Source organism: Gobio gobio (genome assembly GCF_949357685.1).
Source record: "Gobio gobio genome assembly, chromosome: 5".
Classification (NCBI taxonomy): Eukaryota; Metazoa; Chordata; class Actinopteri; order Cypriniformes; family Gobionidae; genus Gobio; species Gobio gobio.
In genome coordinates this window covers 39,643,664-39,662,753 of record NC_137101.1, presented here as the reverse complement: position 1 = coordinate 39,662,753, position 19,090 = coordinate 39,643,664, and the positions used below count along the sequence as shown (strand labels likewise).

The window sequence follows — 19,090 nt, the reverse complement described above, 5'->3', positions numbered from 1 at the left end:
TACATTTCCATCTTGACACACCCTTCGGACAGTAGTTGCACCGCCCCGCTTGTCACTGTATAGTGGCCAATGTCCCAAGCTGTCATATTGCACATCTGATTGCGGTTTTGGGAGTGAGGGTCTTGGGGTGTTGTGTTTCTTTGGTGGTGGTGGAGAGCTGGATGATGGTCGACCAACTTTGGATGCAGGCTTGTTGACCTTGTTCAAACTATGGGCAACTGCCAGGCGGAACCGTTTGAGAGGCATTGCTTTCTCATTTAGTAGGCCACTGTGGCCACAGTCCCTCTTGTAGACCAGCCAGGAGTTTGCAATGCACAGTTCAAGGATGTATCCAAAGAGGGGAATGTACCATCTCCTTGACTTGGCTGGGGTCCTGTACAAGTGTACCAGCATGTCAGAAAGATCAATCCCACCCATATGCTCATTGTAAGCAGGGATGAGTGATGGACACGGGACAGTGATCTTTTCCATGGACACTTTGCACCACCATATAACGGCGTAACAGCTGGAATATCTTCCTTGGCATGATATCAGCTATCACACTGAAGCGTGACTCATGGTGCCAGTAATCCTCCAGCGATGGAAATTTGAAAACACTCATAAAGAGTAGCATGGAAAGAAAATCTTCAATCTCTTCTGGGCCGGTCTTGATTGGATCCTCCAGCTCCTGGGCAGAGTACAGGTTGGTATGATAAGCAACATGCTGAATCATCTCATCAGTGAAGAGCATTTTGGGGTATTGGAAGGGTGACTGTACAACCATAGGGGGTTCAAATGACCGCGATTCTGTGACCTGGAATTCCTCAATGTCTTCATGCTTCCAGATTGTTCTTGTGGCATTGTGTGGGCCTGAGGGGGAACTTGAGCCAGGGGTATCCTCTGGCTCCTTTTAGGAAGTTTTTAGAGTGTTTTCCTTTTCTTCTTTTCTTACATGGAAGCTTGGTAGAGGATGTGCTTGTTGAGGGAGCATCATCTTCATCCAGGGACTCAAAAGAACTGTCACCAGCTACCTCTTTTCGGATGGGGTGATAATCCGGATCCTCTATTGGGTCATCAACATCGCTGATATCAGCATCAGAGTCTTGTTTTTTTTTTTTGTACAACCATAGAAACTGTTGACATCCATCTAGTAATTGTAAATAAAAAATAAAATAAATAAACAATCTCTTACAATTTTAGTAATGCTAGTACACCAGCATTTGTCATTTCATTGCCTCTGATAATTATGATTTCCACACATTAATTCTTTGAATTCATTATATTTACTTCAAAAAATATCCAAAAGTGGCAAAAAAACAATTCATACGTTTATATTTCTCTGAAAATAGTCCATTCTGACTGCAGAAATGGATGAATTGAAAACATTAGCTTAGCTTTTCTATGTTTACCATAATGTGACAAACTATTTTTGGCACAATTGACCCTTTATGATTTATTTATTTTTCTTGGCTTAGTAAAAAAAAAAAAAGTGGATGCGTGGATGGTCCAGTTCTGATGCTCATATGCAACAAACTGCAATGCAATGTATTCTATCAAAACCAGCATAAACTTTGAGCAACAGTAGCTTGCCTGTTTTATCGGATCACACAGTTCCTGGGACAAATTGTTCCGGGTCATTTCGGTGGAAATGCCGCTTTAGTCTGTTTTTGTCATTCAAGGGTCAAAGGCTCTCAACAAAGTGGAAAAGGTCCAGAACAATAAACAAAGTGGAAAAGCTCAGTCACCATTAAATGATTAGTTCACTTCAAAATGAGGGCTTCAGAGGCTCTGCACGATCCCTGACGAGGAATAGGGTCTCATCTAACCAAACCATTTTCTGAAAAAAAAAACCCCATTTGATATACTTTTTAACTTCATCAGACCCACTGGATGACAGAAGCTCCGAAGCGTTATGAATCAGTGAGTCGATTCAGCGGTTTGAATCGCCAAAGTCAACTGATTTCAGCAGTTTGGCGGTTTGACACGCGATCCGAATCATGATTCGACTCATCGATTCATAACGCTTTAAAGCTTCATGATGCATTATTTTGAAATCGGTCATCACTATATAAGTCGTTATTTAGGGTTTTTTTGTGCACAAAAACTATTCTCATCGCTTTATAAAGTTATTGTAGAACCACTGTAGTGAGATGGACTTTGTAACAACAACGTCTTTAGTACCTTTTATGGGTCTTGAGAGTGTACCGTGCATTGTGCCAATGGAGGCCTTTCTGAGCCCTCGGATTTCAACAAAAATATCTTCATTTGTGTTCCGAAGATGAACGGAGGTCTTACGGGTGTCGAAACAAAACCACATAATTGTGCTAGACATGTGTGCAATTAATGTGGGAAAAAAGAAATACTCTGAACCCCAAGTGGATTTACACAAACTAAAAAAGTCAAAAAGCGTTTGGTTGTGCCCCGCTCTTCCCTACAAATTATAACTTGCATTACAAAAATAAACAGAATGTACAGAACAACCACTTCTCTTTTATTTAGCCTACACATTTCAAGTTAACGAAAATGAACAATAGACAGCAATTACTTGGTTTAATTTACAAATAACTTGCATAAAAAAAACCCAATAATAATTTAGAGAAATTGTTCTGTGCATCCCGGCCACGACTTTACATTCAGCCTTTGGAGGAGACTTCCGGTATAATGGACCGTCGTCAGTGAGCGACATTCATTTATTCATTCATTCATATAAAATACTTTATTTTGCAGTTAAGTCAGCAGTTTTCGTTTATTTGCATTTTCACTTATAGTTTTGAGTGACAGATGTTGTATTTGATTTAGCCTATTTTTGTCTGTGACATATTTTAGCTACAGTGTTGACAGTAGCCTAGGCTATGATAAGAAAAAATAAATAAATTGCTTGGCCAACATAGCCTTTTACTTCTGTTATCCCCAGTCTCTCTCTCTCTCTCTCTTTCTGTAGGGGACATTTAAAAGAGAGATTCTGGAAACGAAATCTAAATTTAGCTGGATCCGTCGGGTCGGGAATAAAATAATTTATAGCGCGTGAGCACGGAGTGAATTTGAAGCGCGAGTGAGAGGGTGCGGTGCGGAATAGATCCTATTGCGGGAGTGGGACTAAAAAATAGCCCCGCGCAGATCTAATTTGAAAGTGCAGAAATAAGAAAGATAAAAGAAAAAAGAAAGAAAGAGCGAAAAAGGAGAGAATGGACTGATTCCTCTTCTTGAGAGAATGGTTGAGAAATAAATAACACTTATGCAAGTTAAAATTGGGAAATTACAGTTTATCTTGCCAGGTTGCTCTACCACGAATGCACTAAACGTTTTGTTTACTTCAAGTTCAGGCGGTTGCGCCAGGCTACACTTGAGTTACCGACCGCTACCGTCTTTCACTGGGAAATTTAAACCCGCGCCGCAAGAAATCTGATCGAGTGCCGCGGGAATGCAGACCAGTCAAATCCTGTAGTCACCAGTGTGCTATGAATTCTGGGATAGGGTAGGCTGCGAAGTTGTGCAAAGGTTCCATCTGCTGTACCCTTCCTTTGCCTGAGAAACGGAGGGCGCATTTTCAGTCGCTTTCGACTTGCGGCAGCCTTCGTCGCGCTGCTGTGACGCAATCGCACTTCAAATGTGGCCTTCAGAGGTGCAGCTTTAACATTGGGACACCATTCGTAGTGCCGCTGTGACGCAATTGCACTTCAAATGCGGCCTTCAGAGGGTGCAGCCTTCACATTGGGACACCCTTTGTAGTGCCGCTATGACGCAATCGCACTTCAAATAGAGACAGAGCGTATTTAGGCCACACCCACACCGGGGGGGAAAATAATCCAACGCTCTCCATTGACTTTGCATTGCGGGAGGCTGCCTCATTGTCATTTTGGACTTATAACAAAAAACAATGTCTAAAAGCTGATATGTGACAAGGTGTACAGCAAACAAGCTAAAAAACACAGAAATACGTTTTTATAAGCTGCCGACCCAAAAAAACGAGCGTTTAGGAAGATAAAAGTGGATACAGGCAATATGAAGTGAAGCTTCAGCAGGAAGAATGGGTACATTTTGGGATCCTGACACTCAGTATGCCTCAATATGTCTATGTGTGCAGTAAACATTTTGTCACTGTTAAGTCAAATATCCAAATGTCCGTTTTATATATTATATTTACTGTCGCTGATGACGTTCCCCTCTAGTCGCCGTAGTTCTCAGTGTAATATGACCTGTAGCGCTCTGTCTAATGGCCTGAATCCACTTTTTTTGTCCTTAAACACTCGTTTTTTGGGTCAACAGCTTATAAAAACGTCTGAGTTTTTGGTTGTGGGTTTTGTTTAGCTTGTTTGCTGTACACTTTGTCACATATCAGCTTTTATACATTGTTCAGTTTTTTGTTATAAGTCCGAAATGACAAGGAGGCAGCCTCCCGCAATGCAAAGTCAATGGAGACGGTTTGATTGTGGTCAGATTATGACGCGTGTCGCTCTGTCTATATGCGGCCTTTCGAAGTGCGCGCCCTTCACTTTGGGACGCGAAACGACTTCTCTAATAGGCTACTCATTTTCGTCTCGCGCATGCGCAATGGGACGGTTTGTGTTTGAAGACGAGGTCATCGACAATGAAGATCTTCAGCTCGGGTTCGGGATGCGGCAGCAAAACTAGGTATGCTCTTGAATAACTATTTATAAACCTAAATGTCATTGTATGCAGTGGAACATGAATTCTACATTTGCCTTGCGTAGAAAGGAATTTATAGAGAAGGAGCCTGCTGTGAAGAAGAATACAGTGGAAAGGTGGCCAGCCCTCTTTACACAGAGTCAGGTGAGTAAAAGTCTTTATTGGTTTCCTATTTCATTTAATCTTGAACATTTTCAAACAGGACACAGCAGTGGATGCAGGGAAGAACATACATCAAACCACTGCATGAAAAGACAAATAAAACTGAAAGCTTTGTATGTAATATAAAATGATGATGACGACAATTTTCCTTTTTGGGTGAATTATCCATTTAAAAGAGGTTTTGTGGTTTGACCTCATTTTTGTTATATGCTATTCCCATTTTTAGGACTGTGATGACAATGAAGACATTTCCACATTGAAATAGGTATTCTAACAGGGATTCCCGAGGACTCTGCAATTGTACCCTACTCCCCGCCATATTCTACTCCCTATCAAGATGCCACAACAACGACAATAATTTTGGAAGGTACAGTGGTTGTGGATGAACTTGAAAATCTTCCACAAGCAATGTATTTGCTCTTTGGACTAATTTATGCTCTAAACTTAGAGTATCCTGCAGCACTGAAGAGCACATTCAACTTCATTCAGAGTGATTTTTTTTCCATTGGCCACAAGTCACTCAAGCCTAAAATCCATTCACTGAAAAATCGCCTGATGCAGTAATAGATCATAGCCATGATGCTATTTTTCTTTGTTTGAGTTTGAGTGAATGTTCAGTACTGTTTTACAGATACTTCAGTTTTTTCCAATTGTTGAAAATGGAAAAGAAAATCCATATTTTTTCCATATTAAGTTTACTTGATGTTAAATTGGTTTTAGAATAGAGTTTTAAAGAGTACTGTAGTAAGAAAGGTGTTCTGTACTAGCCTGGGCCCGGTGTCCCTGACAGTTTAAAAGGCTGTGCCAATAATGGCTCGTTTCCACTGAGTGGTACGGTACGGTTCGGTTCGGTAAACCATAAATCGGCTTGCGTTTCCACTGCCAACAGTACCCTAGTTGATAGGTGTGGGGTCGCGCCGGAAAGAAGCGATCTACTTCATTTTCGCGCGAAGAAAAAAGCGACATAGTAACAACAATGGATGACTTACACAGCAGATCTTGTTATTGCTTCTCGGTATGTAGCTCTTAGGCTGCGTTCACACTGCAGGCTGAAACGACCCAATTCCGATTTTTTTGCCTTTATGCGACCTGTATCTGATCTTTTCATGACAGTCTGAACGACACAGATCCGATCTTTTCAAATGCGACCCAGGCCACTTGGGTATGTGGTCCAAATCCGATACATATCCGATCTTTTGAAATGCGTCTTCAGTCTGAACTGCCAGGTCACATGTATCCGACCCGCACGTCGTTGATACGCGACAAACGTCATCATTGTAACTCCCGTTCCTTACTCCAGTCCAGTGGTGGCGGTAATGCACAAGAAATTGTTGCTAACCGCCAATAAAAGAAGAAGTACGCACCTGTTGCTAGCCAATACACTCCAACTCCAACGTGTTTCTGCACTGTTATGGGCCGCCGCAGACGTGTCTCTTCCCGTGACAAAGTTAGTTGAAGGCGCTCGCAAACATAATTGAAGGTGGATCTGGTCATTCTGAAGTTACTGACGAATTCGGTATCAGTAAAGCCACTCACATCAGTATCCCACCACTCCTGGCTGCGACTCCGCACCCACACGTTTCTCTGTACCGACGTTGCTACCACTGCTCCACAAAACGCCATGGCCAAAAACCTTGCTCTCCTCCTCTTTTTTAATTTTCTTCTTAACATGAGAAGGTTGTAATGGTGCTGGCTCCGTTGCGAAAATAACTTTAATAAAGCTAAACGAACTCCAATGCTGACACCCATATTTGGCTACTTCCGTAAACAACAATTGACGTCGTTGACCGTTGAGTACTATTCTGCGCATGCGGGTCACTTCTGGGTCATTTCACGTTCACACAGGAGATCACAAAGGTCGCATTTAATTGGAAATGTGAACGGCCTTGCAAAAAAATCGCATTTTTTCAAAAAATCGGAATTGAGCATTAAGCCCTGCAGTGTGAACACAGCCTTTGTCACTAGAAGACAAGCGCCAACATTAGGCATTTCTCAATACCAAGTACGCAAAGTTTGGACTTGCCAATGACTCCCGAGGACACGAGTCCGGTAATTCTGCAAATGGAACAGCGCGTTCTTGAAAGCGTCACTCAGCTCGATCTGCTAACTTACTCCGCTTATCTCTGTATGTACATTTTAGGCAACAATAAAACAAAATATGTTATAAAACAAAAATAACTCTGCCTCTTTTCGTTTTCATTTAAAGAAATCTTAAACATAGCCATACAAATGTGGTTCAGGCAAGTTGCAATGCGTATTGATATTCACTGCATGTATAACGTACTATTTATAACAAAACGAGATATAAAACAACCCTGCCTCTTTTCGTTTACAGTTTAAAAATATTAAACATATTAATATGGTCCAGGCAATATGTGCTTTTGTAGCCTACTCTGACCATCTTCACTGTAATAAACTAAATAATGACATGATCTTTTTGTTAAATTTCAGTTTTATCAATAATAGCCATTATAAAAGTATAAGTAAAAAAGGTAAACAATAAGAAATAAAGCAAACAATTCAGTCTAAGTCAGCGCTAACATTACAGCCTAAATATATAAAGTTATGAAACGTCACTAGCCCTCAGCCAAAATGATTGGCCAGGGAACAAATTATAGATTCAGCAGACCAAAGATCGCCCATTAGATACACACAAGACGAATTATATATCATGTTTAAAGGGTTAGTTCACCCAAAAATGAAAATTCTGTCATTAATTACTCACCCTCATGTCGTTCGACACCCTTAAGACCTCCGTTCATCTTCGGAACACAAATGAAGATATTTTTGTTGAAAGCTGATGGCTGAGAAAGGCTTCAGATAGGCCTCCATTGGCATTCAGTACATTTACACTCACAAGACCGATAAAAGGCACTTAAAACGTTGTTACAAAGTCCATCTCACCACAGTGGCTGTACAATAATTTTACGAAGCGACAACAATAGTTTTTGTGCGAAAAAAAAATCGAATGCGCGAGAATATGACGTAGCGCCGGCATTTGGGAATCCATGAAATGCGCACTTTAGCCCGATTTTGAGCACTACGCCGAGACCTAAAGCACGAAGATAAGGCGCGTCTTCCTCTGCTTGTAAACAAATCGCTTCTGGGTCATGTGTCCGAACGCCGGATCTGCGTAATATTCTCGCACATGCGTCGTGGAGGCACACACGGAAGACAAGAACAAGTTTGATAAAGGCATTATTTTGATTTTTTTTTGCGCACAAAAACTATTGTTGTCGCTTCGTAAAATTATTGTAGAGCCACTGTGATGAGATGGACTTTGTTACGACGTTTTAAGTGCCTTTTATGGGTCTTGTGAGTGTAAATGTACTGAATGCCAATGGAGGCCTATCTATCCTTTCTCAGCCATCAGCTTTCAACAAAAATATCTTGATTTGTGTTCCGAAGATGAACCACCATCTTGATGCCTCGCCCCCGTTGCGAGTGTGACACACACTAATCCTCTTCTATAGTATTAGTTAAACTAAAAACTTAGCAGGGATTGCTCTGTAAATTAAATTGTAACTAATTGTAATGTAACAAATGCATATATGCTATTTTAAATACTGTAGTCTATACCAGATATATATATAGCCTACATTTTGAAATCATTTGAGGCTGAAACATCCATAAGCATGCGTGTTTATTTTAGCATTTCCGTCAGTGAAACAACACAGCCTATAAAACATTTTAACGATTTTCAGTAAATAATGGTTACCTCAAGAAATATAAGAAAATTAAATATTAGTTAGAAAAATATTTGATTCATACTATTTCCCCGCAAAGATGCGTCATATACCGCTCTGCGCTTTAAGAGGAATGTGGGACACAAGCTGACACCTTTCGAATATCTTCATCTTCATGTTTTTTCCTGATGTTGCAAAGCAACACTTGTTGTAAAACGTCTGAAGAGCGGATTTTATCTTCCACAGGGTCAAGACATTTAGGTAATGTTTGATTATTCACTGCCAGAGAAAAAATAAAAATAAAATCACCGGCGTTTGTGTGAAATGCGCTATTCAAATAAACCAAACTTTACACGCCTTACCAAGTTTAATAACAAGAACAAACTATATTAAATAAAATTTGAAGTAAAAAGGTATTCGTCCCACAGTGTTTTTTATACTTTACCACAGTAAAGGATGTGAATAGTTATAATAGACTTAATTATAAGCAAACGAAAGGAAGAAACATTTATAATCCCCTGCGAAAATGGCGACATGAGTGAAGATATGGGAAAAGAAACGAGATGTCCATGTCCATTGGGATAAAATGGACTAGGCCTATTGTTAAAATTCACGGAAAATCGAGGGGCCAGATCCAGATCGCAAAACAGAATGAAATATTCCTGTGGTAATATTCACGTGAAACAGCATTCACATACAAAACACTGGGTTAGTAAAATAACAAAATTCTTTTTTTAAAAGTAGAAAATAGTATTTATGTAAAGAGATATATTAAAATTAAAAGAACTCAACTCTTAAGTGGAAGGAACCTATTTTTTCCCCCTCACATGCAACCTAGCGGATGAGTCATTATTTGGGTTAGTAAAAATAGTGAAATGATAGTTTTAAGTAGAAAATAGTATTTATGTAAAGAAATCTAGTATATTATCTACCTATTTACCTAATTGCCCCCCCCCCCCCAATACTCAATAGCAATGGCTGTTTGTGCTGTAAAACTGCGAAGCTAACTCAGTTTAAAGAAACTCTGTAAACATATGTACATGAAATATCTCACTTAGCTTACCACTTGGAAATTCATGTTTAATCATAATCTTTTTAACTTTAAAGTAACCAGTAACACTGCAAGGCTTTTATATAACCATGGAAGGCAAGAAAAAACGTTCAAAAAGCATAAAAAAAAATGATATGTAATACATACAGATGTTATGTTTAAAATGGCATCTGGCAACAGTACTATGATTTATACTTAGTATAACCTAGCTATGACAATGCATTTGTGCCACTCACATTTACCATGCCATATGAAATGCATGATCTCACCATTCCAGATTATATTTACTTTACCTGTTGCACGCCGAGGCTAATAATGTAGAGTCCTCGTGCATACTTACATTTGAAATTTCTGTATATATGACCTTGCTTTCTTCCATTATAATTACTTCATGTTTACATTTCAGAAAATATATTGAACCCAGAAATCTGCTAGGTTCTCAGAAATCATTTTAAATTGTTTAATCCTTAAAAATACCACAAGGTTAGGCATATAAGTCAAAAAGATTGTAGATAACTTGGGTGCAGTACCGATTTTGGGCCATAGGAGAGTGCTAGAGTGTGTGAAATTCCGAGTTAAATTCTCAACATTGACCCAAACTGAGAACTTTCTGTGGGAAGCTTCTAGAAGGCATTTAAGCCGCGTTTCCACCGCAGGAACTTTCCCCAGGAACTAGGAACTTTGGGGTGGTACTCGGTGTTTTTCGACCGCAGGAACCAGGGTCTAAATGAAGTTCCGAGTAAATATTTCCCCCTCCAAACGGCCCTGCTCCCAGGGTAGTACTTTTTCAAAGTTCGGGAACTTTCGGGGGTGGGACTTGGGTGCTGAACATGCTGATTGGTTGAGCTCACGCAGCATTTTTATTTCAACCGGCATTTTTAAAAGTTCGTTCGTTCTGCGTTCAGTAAATATCAGTCTTGCTCTTTCTGTCTGATGGCACGTGTTCGTCTCAGTCATCTCACGGTCAATGTCCGTAATAGCTGATAATAACATACGTTGTCTTATTTTAAATCTAGCTTTACAAGCTTTCAGAATACACTTTAGTATCAGTGCTCGTCTCTTTTCCGCCGTTTTGTTAATGACCTCTTTATTAAACCAATACATAACTACCAAAAGCAGCGCTGCTTGTATCTCCTTGTTATTGTTGCAGACAGTATCGCGCAAAAATGATTACTGTCCGTCGCTGACTGGGAGGAGCAGCCGTGCGTAGTCCTACATCACCGGACTAATTTGCCTAATTTTCCTGGTACTTTAGACCGCAGTGGAAACGCAGACAGTAGCAGATCTGGGGGGAAAAAAGTTCCTGTAAAAAAAGTTCCTGGTACAAATTGTTCCGCGTAATTTCGGTGGAAACGCGGCTTTAGAGGTGATTTAACAGGGGACAAAGTGAGGACCAGCCAAAATGTCCTCACTCTGTTGGTTAAAAACTCACGCTGGTCCTCACAATGTCGTAAGTACAAGGACGCATGCACGCACGCACCAGGTACGTTGCAGACAGCAACGCACATCCCCGGGACGTTGGGCTTTGCGAGCCTTGTGACAGTGGTAAGTTATGTTTAGTTAGACATGTAATGTAACGTTGTATAGGATCTGTAACAATGCAATACTATCACATATAAAAAACTTTTTTACTCACATTAGTGTGTTGTTTCATTCGTTCATGTAATCTCATCCTGTCTGCAAATCCAGTCTCTTGTTTACAAACGAATCCGGTGAAATTAACATACATGCAATGTCTTCCCCACATGAGCTGGAACTTCATTAAAAAATAAAGTTCAACCACACATTTCCAATATTAGAATCCGAAGGAAGCTTATGCAGCAACTTCCAGTGTTATTCCACAACCAGGCACAGCTCAATATATTACTCCCTTCGGCATGTTTATTGCTCTGTAGCGCGATCCGTTTAGCTCCACGAGTCGGTGGGCGGGGCTACAAAATCAGGTGTACATATTTATCTGTTGAGGGGGCGTTTCTGCATTCTATGATATCAATGGTCGACATATTCTGAGAGCTCTCGTTTTCTGGACCTGGTGTGAATGAAAGCTTTTCTTTGACTAACAAGAAACTTTTCAGCTCTGAAACTTGCAGGATATTCTTATATCACAATTAACTTTTATATACCAAAGGCTCAAGGGAAAGTTGATTTCTCAATTCATCAGCCCTTTAAGGTGAGAACCAGGATCATTATATCATCTCTTAAATATTTCCTAAATTCACTAAACATTTTCATTTAGTTTCGTGATTTCTTTTTAATTAAACATGGATCGTTATTTAAAAGGGCTTATTTCTGTAGACTTATTTTGTAAATATAAGCACCTAATTTGTATGTGCAAACTTGGTGCCGGTGTGATGAGATGTCATGCTCGGCTAGATTCGCCTAGAACTCGTTCATCTTCGGAATGCGGAGTCGTGCGTGCGAAATGGGGTCTTGCGCACCCAACACGCACGACCGCCCACTCTGCATTGACGTCATTTTTGCCGCGCGCACCCTCGCGCTCTTGCGGACGCGTCGAGTATAAACAAGGCTTTACCTACAAAACAGCCTTTTTACAGATCCGACACATGCGCACAAAGACACCTCAGACAGCGCGTGATCCCAATATTTACAGAATTACAGTATTTCAGAATAACTGTCGGAACTCTACTGCCGCTTCAATATAATTTTATATATATATATATACATACTACTTAAATTAATAATCAAAGCCTTAATCAATATTTATCTTTCTATATTATTATAATGATTTTTAATGACTCTTTTCAGTTATGATTTTGATTAATCAATTGGACTAATGATGGTTTCTTCCTTTATATTTTCTAAAGTTTGTATTTGGTTTCTGAGTGGTGACTGAGGGTCTGTCCTAGGGACGTGTGATGTTTTGCCAAAACACTTGATTTCAGAACATGTTGTCGTGTGTTTGGATTTTGGAGGCATCCCACACTTCCAACTCGACGGGAGTGCTCATTTAGCCCGGCTTCCAGAGATGAAATATGAATTTGTCTTTCATGTTATTTCTTTATTTTATTTTATACTTCCTTTTACTGAAACCCCAAATAATTGAATGAATATTGCCTGTACTGTACTACCTCTCACTGGCCCTCAGTTATCAAAAGTGCGTACACCAAATTTCCAGCGTACACCTGGCGTACACCCAAAACCACGGTGACTTTGAGATTTATCAATATGGACGTTGGCGTACGGCACGCTCAAATCCTACGCCAGCTCAGGAGGTGGTGTACGCACGTTTTGAGTTAGTGCGAAAATGCGCAGAAAAACAATTCCTAACACCACAAAACGCACTGACAAAGATATGCTATATTATGACCCACTGTAAAAAAAACAACAACAACAACAAATAAAGCCCTATTCGCACAGGATAAGTAGGCTATTATCTGGGGACCTCGTGTGATTTAGAAATTACTCCCCCACATCTGAATTTTGCGTGGCACATTCGCACGGGATAGGCTAAGCTGTGATTTTACTCGAATTTACTGACTTATCTCCCGGATATGATGTTACTTGAAAATGTTTTTTCGTTATATAGCTGTATGAAATTATAAACAGTCGTATCAATATCATTTTGATTGTTTTATAGTAATACAAATAATTTCGTTCAGTTAGAGAACAGACGCAATTAAAAACGTAACTAATAACAATATACGGCGGAAGATTCAGTTTCAAAGCTAAATTTAAAAGTGCCCATTTATGCGAGTTGTCATTGTACTGTTCTGTTTTTGTGTTTTTCATTAAGAATATTAAACACCCCATTCAAGCAATTTACTCCCAAATTGTGCTCATTCTAAAGTGAAAGTAGTAGCCTAGGCTATAATCCGTGCGGCCGCTCATGAATTCATAACGGTGCACATGCAGCCTAGCGCCATTCTTTGTGAAAGATAAAGATAGAAATGCTCACAGGACACAAAAACCTTGCAAAAATTATACACGATCCGCCTAATCCCGGCCAAATAGATGCCGATTCGCACGGGACTAATATCACAGGACCGCGGTGTTCAGAGAAATATGGTAGGTAATATGCGGGGGAATTTTTACTTTACATATTACAGACATGGCCGATTCGCATGGGATTAAGATCATAGACATTCTCTGCAATTATTACAAATCACCAGAGGTCCCCACATATACTAATCCCGTGCGAATAGGGATATAGTAATTATAAACTTCAGTGTTTATTTTTGTGCAACATGGACTTCAATGTTTAATTTGTGTGACTTTACCAAAGCATTTGATTTGTAGGCATATGTATTCCTCCAGTTGCGAGCATGTGCGCTTTACCTGGCGTTGGTTAGGCCCGGCAGCTGCGCACGGACTGGGACTGAAAATAATAGGCCTTTATCACAGAGGAATTGAATACCGGAAGTGCGCGTCGAAGCAGTGTGCTGATTCTTCCGGTTATGCATGTTTTCAATGTGCTGTGAACACCTAGCTGAACAAATGACAATTAAAATAAGCATCTGGAGGATGATTTAAAAATCCAGACATTTTCCGAGACAGGAGAAGAGATGAACTGATCATTACTGTGTACAGGATTTTCCAAACTCTGCTGAACTTGTAGTTTTTTAATCCGACATAAGCCGAGGGTCGTAAACATACGTGATTATTTCACCACACGGTGTCAGTGCACGTCTAAATAGTGTCCGCGATTAAGTGTGTGTGAGACCTGACGAATAAGATCTGAATGAACATATTGATTTGTATTAATATTTTAGTCATTGTTCTGTCACTTTTCAATGACAATAATTTCACTTTAGCCTACAGTATTATGTAATTCACACATTTATGCCAAAATTCAGTCACGCTGTTAACGTATTACTGTTTAAGATTAATTAAATGCTTAACATTGTTTACTTTCTTTAAGGCAGTTACCGCGCATTTATTCATCTATTTATTACATGAAAATGAACCATGGTTTTTATTAAAAATAAAATAAAACATGGTTATTGTAGTTTATCATGGTATTTGTAGTAAAACTAATACAAATGGTAGTCAATCCACGAAAAAAAAAACTATAATAAAACCATGGTTAACTTTCGTAAGGGTGTTTATCAGTCAAATTAATTAAAAAATGTAACAACAGGTATGAAATATGATTAGCAAGAGAAACGTTGATGTTAATGTTAAAGAGAAGACAATCACTGGACTGCGGCAGAAATTTATTTATTATTCAGAATGCACATTTGGATGGGAACATTTCAGCAGGCTCACGATATGAGACGTAAACATCCGCAGTTTGGAAATGCATAGGCCTACAACACACAAACATACAACTTCATCCCACCATATCAGTCTCACCCATGCTCTCCTCTATTCTTTTAGTGTCAGGAAATGGTCAAATCTGAGGTAAGGATGTCATTAATTAGTATTAGAGCACGGGATCGCTGCAGTTACACCCGCGTTTTGATTGAGTCGCGATGGGACCGGAAGTAGCGGTGCACTGCTTCACTTACCGGAAATAGGAAGTGTGATAAAGGCCTATTCACACTGACAAAATAATAAAAATGACATTCTTCTTTTAAATAATGATAAAATAAATAATAATAATAATGACATTCTTCTTCTAAATAACAATAAGCGTCATTAATAATACAAATCATAATAATAAGAAGAATCTTACAAATTGTCATGCAATTATATTAATGTGAATGAATGGTACTACACATCACATCATCATCACTATTGTACACCCCAATACATGTGATGTGAAACGAAATTAAATGCATATTATTTCAAAATACGTGCTGTAAAATAATGAATTGTGATAGGTAATTTTTCATCCAAACAGCTATTTAAACTGGATTTCCACCGTACACCTTTTTGTGGGCGCCTTTAATCCCACTCTTTAAACTCCCAAATAAAACAATTTAGTTTTTTTTATGGTCTCGATCTCCACGTCAGAGAAGTTTCGTTCATTGCCGTCTTCCGTGTATCCATGGTGTAAAATAAGGGCGTGGGGGAAGCGGAGACTTGAATATATAGGGGCGTGTTATTCTAATGACGATCGTTTTCAGCCGCAGCATTTATCAAGGGCAGGTTTTGCGTACGCCTGGATTTCAGAGGTGCGCACAGCTTCATAAATCAGGCGGTGAGAGGAGTGTAAGCATAATCTTACGCCAACATATATGCCCGTTTCTACGCAAGATTGATAAATGAGGGCCACTGAGCATACCTGTCAAGTTTTGGATTTGAAAATAAGGGAAATTTTTCGGCGCCCACCGCAAGCAGTCCCACCACCCCAACCAAGCTCCAGTATCCCTTACATTTTAAGACAGGTGTTATAGCCCAAATGAAAACACAAAAGGGTATATATAATGAGCATTTATTTAAAGGCTTATTTGCATATTTTCTGTTCATTTAAAATTGCTTGTCTTTAGATTTTATTTTCATTCCACACATTCTTTTCATTTCATATTGCTTTTCTTTTACAGTTTTTCTTTTCTTTTCATTTCACACAACTTTTCTTTACTCTTTTAGTGAGTTATTGTACTCATTTGTTGCAGACTTTGCATTTTTTAAGACTGTTTTGGAAGGAGTGTATTTGTGGGCTGGGCCAGAGTGGTTCATTTTACATGAGAGTAGAGCACAAACAGTTCTCAGTTGAGATGGCGCCGCCGTGTTCGGTCGCCGTTCAGGTCGCTCCGCTAAGACTTTGCTTTTATTTATTATTCTACTCTCTTTTACTCTCTATTTTTTCCAACGGATCATCTGCTTTGATCTGTTACGACAGCAAAACACTTCTGGAATTTGGTTACCGCTACACTGACCTGTTTCAGGACACTTTCTCCAATCTTCCATCTGAGATTCGCCGGGACGCCGAGTTGAACAATGGCCACTCGAGTCGACGGCGAAGATTCAAAAAACACCGCGGGAAACGCGCTGGGATCCGCAACAGACTGAGAAAAAGAGCATTCAGTCCTCCTCTCCCGAGCATTTTGCTCGCAAATGTCCAATCCTTGGAGAATAAGATGGACGATCTTAGAGCCAGGATAAGTTTTCAACGGGACATGAGAGACTGCAACATCTATTGTCTGTCCGAAACATGGCTCACGCCAGCGGTCCCGGATACAGCCGTGACGCCGTCCGAGAACTTCTCTGTTTTTCGGATGGACAGAACAGCCGAGACCGGGAAATCTAAAGGCGGTGGAGTGTGTTTCATGATAAACAAGAAATGGTGCGATCCTAGGAACATCTCCATTCTTTCGCGATCCTGCTCGCCTCACTTGGAACATTTAACTATCATTTGCCGGCCTTTCTACCTGCCGAGGGAGTTTTCCTCGGTCATCGCCACCGCCGTTTATATTCCACCACAGGCAGACACGGGGCTGGCTTTATCTGCCCTCCATGATGTGACCAGCGGCTTCATAAACAAACACCCCGACGCTGCTTTCATCGTCGCGGGTGATTTTAACAAAGCAAACCTAAAGAAAGTATTGCCAAACTTTCACCAGCATGTCTCCTGTCCCACACGAGGAGCAAACACACTGGATCATTGCTACTCTCCGTTTAAGAACGCCTACAAAGCTCGGTCACAGCCAGCTTTTGGCAAATCGGACCATGCCGCCATTTTCCTCACACCGGAATATAAACAAAGGCTCGTTCAAGAGCCCCCGGTGAGGAGGGAAGTCAAACGCTGGTCATCCCATTCAGAGATCACGCTACAGGCAGCTCTTGATGACGTCGACTGGGACATGCTCCGCGCGAGTTCTGAAGACGTCAGCGAGTTCACAGAAGTGGCGCTCTGCTTTATTAACACACTGACAGAGCAAGCCACACAAACAATAACTATAACGTCCTTCCCTAATCAGAAACCGTGGGTGGACAGTTCAATTCGCACTGCAGTAAACTCGCGCACTACCGCTTACAATGCCGGTCTCCTAACGGGGGATATGAGGGAGTACAAAGCTTCATGTTACGCCCTCCGGCGCGCCGTTAAAGCCGCAAAACTCCGCTATAAAGACAGAGTGGAATCTCATTTCCAACTCAACGACTCCCGGCGGATGTGGCAGGGACTGAGGACCATCTGTGCTTTTGGAACTAAATCCTCTGCAGAGGTGAGAGCTGATCCGTTGCTGGTGAACGAGTTAAACTCTTTCTACGCTCGCTTTGATGGTAATCGCGGCAGCGCGACTCCGGCGAGTGACGCGTCAGAGAGAGTCCCTCAGAGCAGCAACGGTCACGTGATCTCTGTCTCGGAGGACGAGGTTCGGAGGGCACTCAAACGTGTGGATGACAGGAAAGCTGCTGGGCCGGATGGTATTTCAGGTCGTGTTCTGCGGTCCTGTGCTGATCAGCTCGCAGGGCTCTTTACATCCATATTTAACGAGTCCCTTGCTACATCTGTTGTCCCCACCTCCTTCAAACGATCCTCCATCATCCCTGTACCTAAGATCAGTAAACCCTCTTGCCTAAATGACTATCGTCCAGTGGCTCTCACATCTTTAGTCATGAAGGTCTTTGAGAGACTCATTAAAAACAACATTTGCTCCTCCATTCCTGACACTTTGGACCCTCTTCAGTTTGCCTATCGTCCCAATAGATCGACTGAAGATGCCATTTCTCACGTCCTTCACTCCTGCCTCACTCACATCGACAGCAAAAGTGGGAACTATGTCAGGCTGCTATTTATTGACTATAGCTCAGCCTTTAACACCATAGTTCCCATTAAGCTAACACACAAACTCCTGGATCTAGGCCTGAATTCTTCTCTCTGCCTCTGGATTGAAGATTTCCTCACTGGCAGACCCCAGGCGGTGAGAGTAGGCCAGTTCACCTCCACCTCCATCACCCTGAGTGTTGGAGCTCCACAGGGCTGTGTGCTGAGTCCCCTGCTCTACTCTCTCTACACCCATGACTGTTTGTCCACACACAGCTCCACCTCGATCATCAAGTTTGCTGATGATACTGTTGTCCTGGGTCTCATCTCCAACAACAATGAGACGGCATACTTGGACGAAGTGGAGCAACTGACATCATGGTGCCAGGACAACTGTCTCTCTCTGAATGTTAACAAGACCAAAGAACTGATTGTGGACTTCAGGAAGAGACAGCATCGGTCATACTCCCCTCTCATGATCAGCGGGACACCGGTAGAGAGAGTGAGCAGCTTCAAATACCTGGGTGTGAACATCTCCGAGGATCTGACCTGGACTACACACATCCAGACACAGGTGAAAAAAGCCAGGCAAAGACTGTACCACCTGCGCCAGCTGAGGAAATTCAGGGTTTCACCAGCCATCCTGAAAACTTTCTATCGAGGGGCGATAGAAAGTGTCCTGACTCAGTGCATCACAGCGTGGTACGGGAACAGCACCAGTCACGACTGCAAAGCCCTGCAAAGAGTGGTGCGCTTATCCGAGCGCATCTCAGGCTCAGCTCTCCCGTCTCTGCAGGACATCTACACCAAACGCTGCAGAGGTAGAGCTACCAAAATCATCAGAGACATAAATCACCCTGCAAACTCTCACTTCACCCTGCTGCCATCTGGTAAGCGCTTCCGTAGCCTGATGGCAAAGACTGAAAGACTCAGGAGGAGTTTCTTCCCCCAGGC

The 19,090-nt window shown here is 41.2% G+C and overlaps 1 protein-coding gene; it reads right to left on the bottom strand.

The window, feature by feature from the left end:
• LOC307126149 (uncharacterized protein) overlaps positions 1-19,090 on the bottom strand; it is a 70,069-nt gene that overhangs the window by 14,254 nt on the left and 36,725 nt on the right.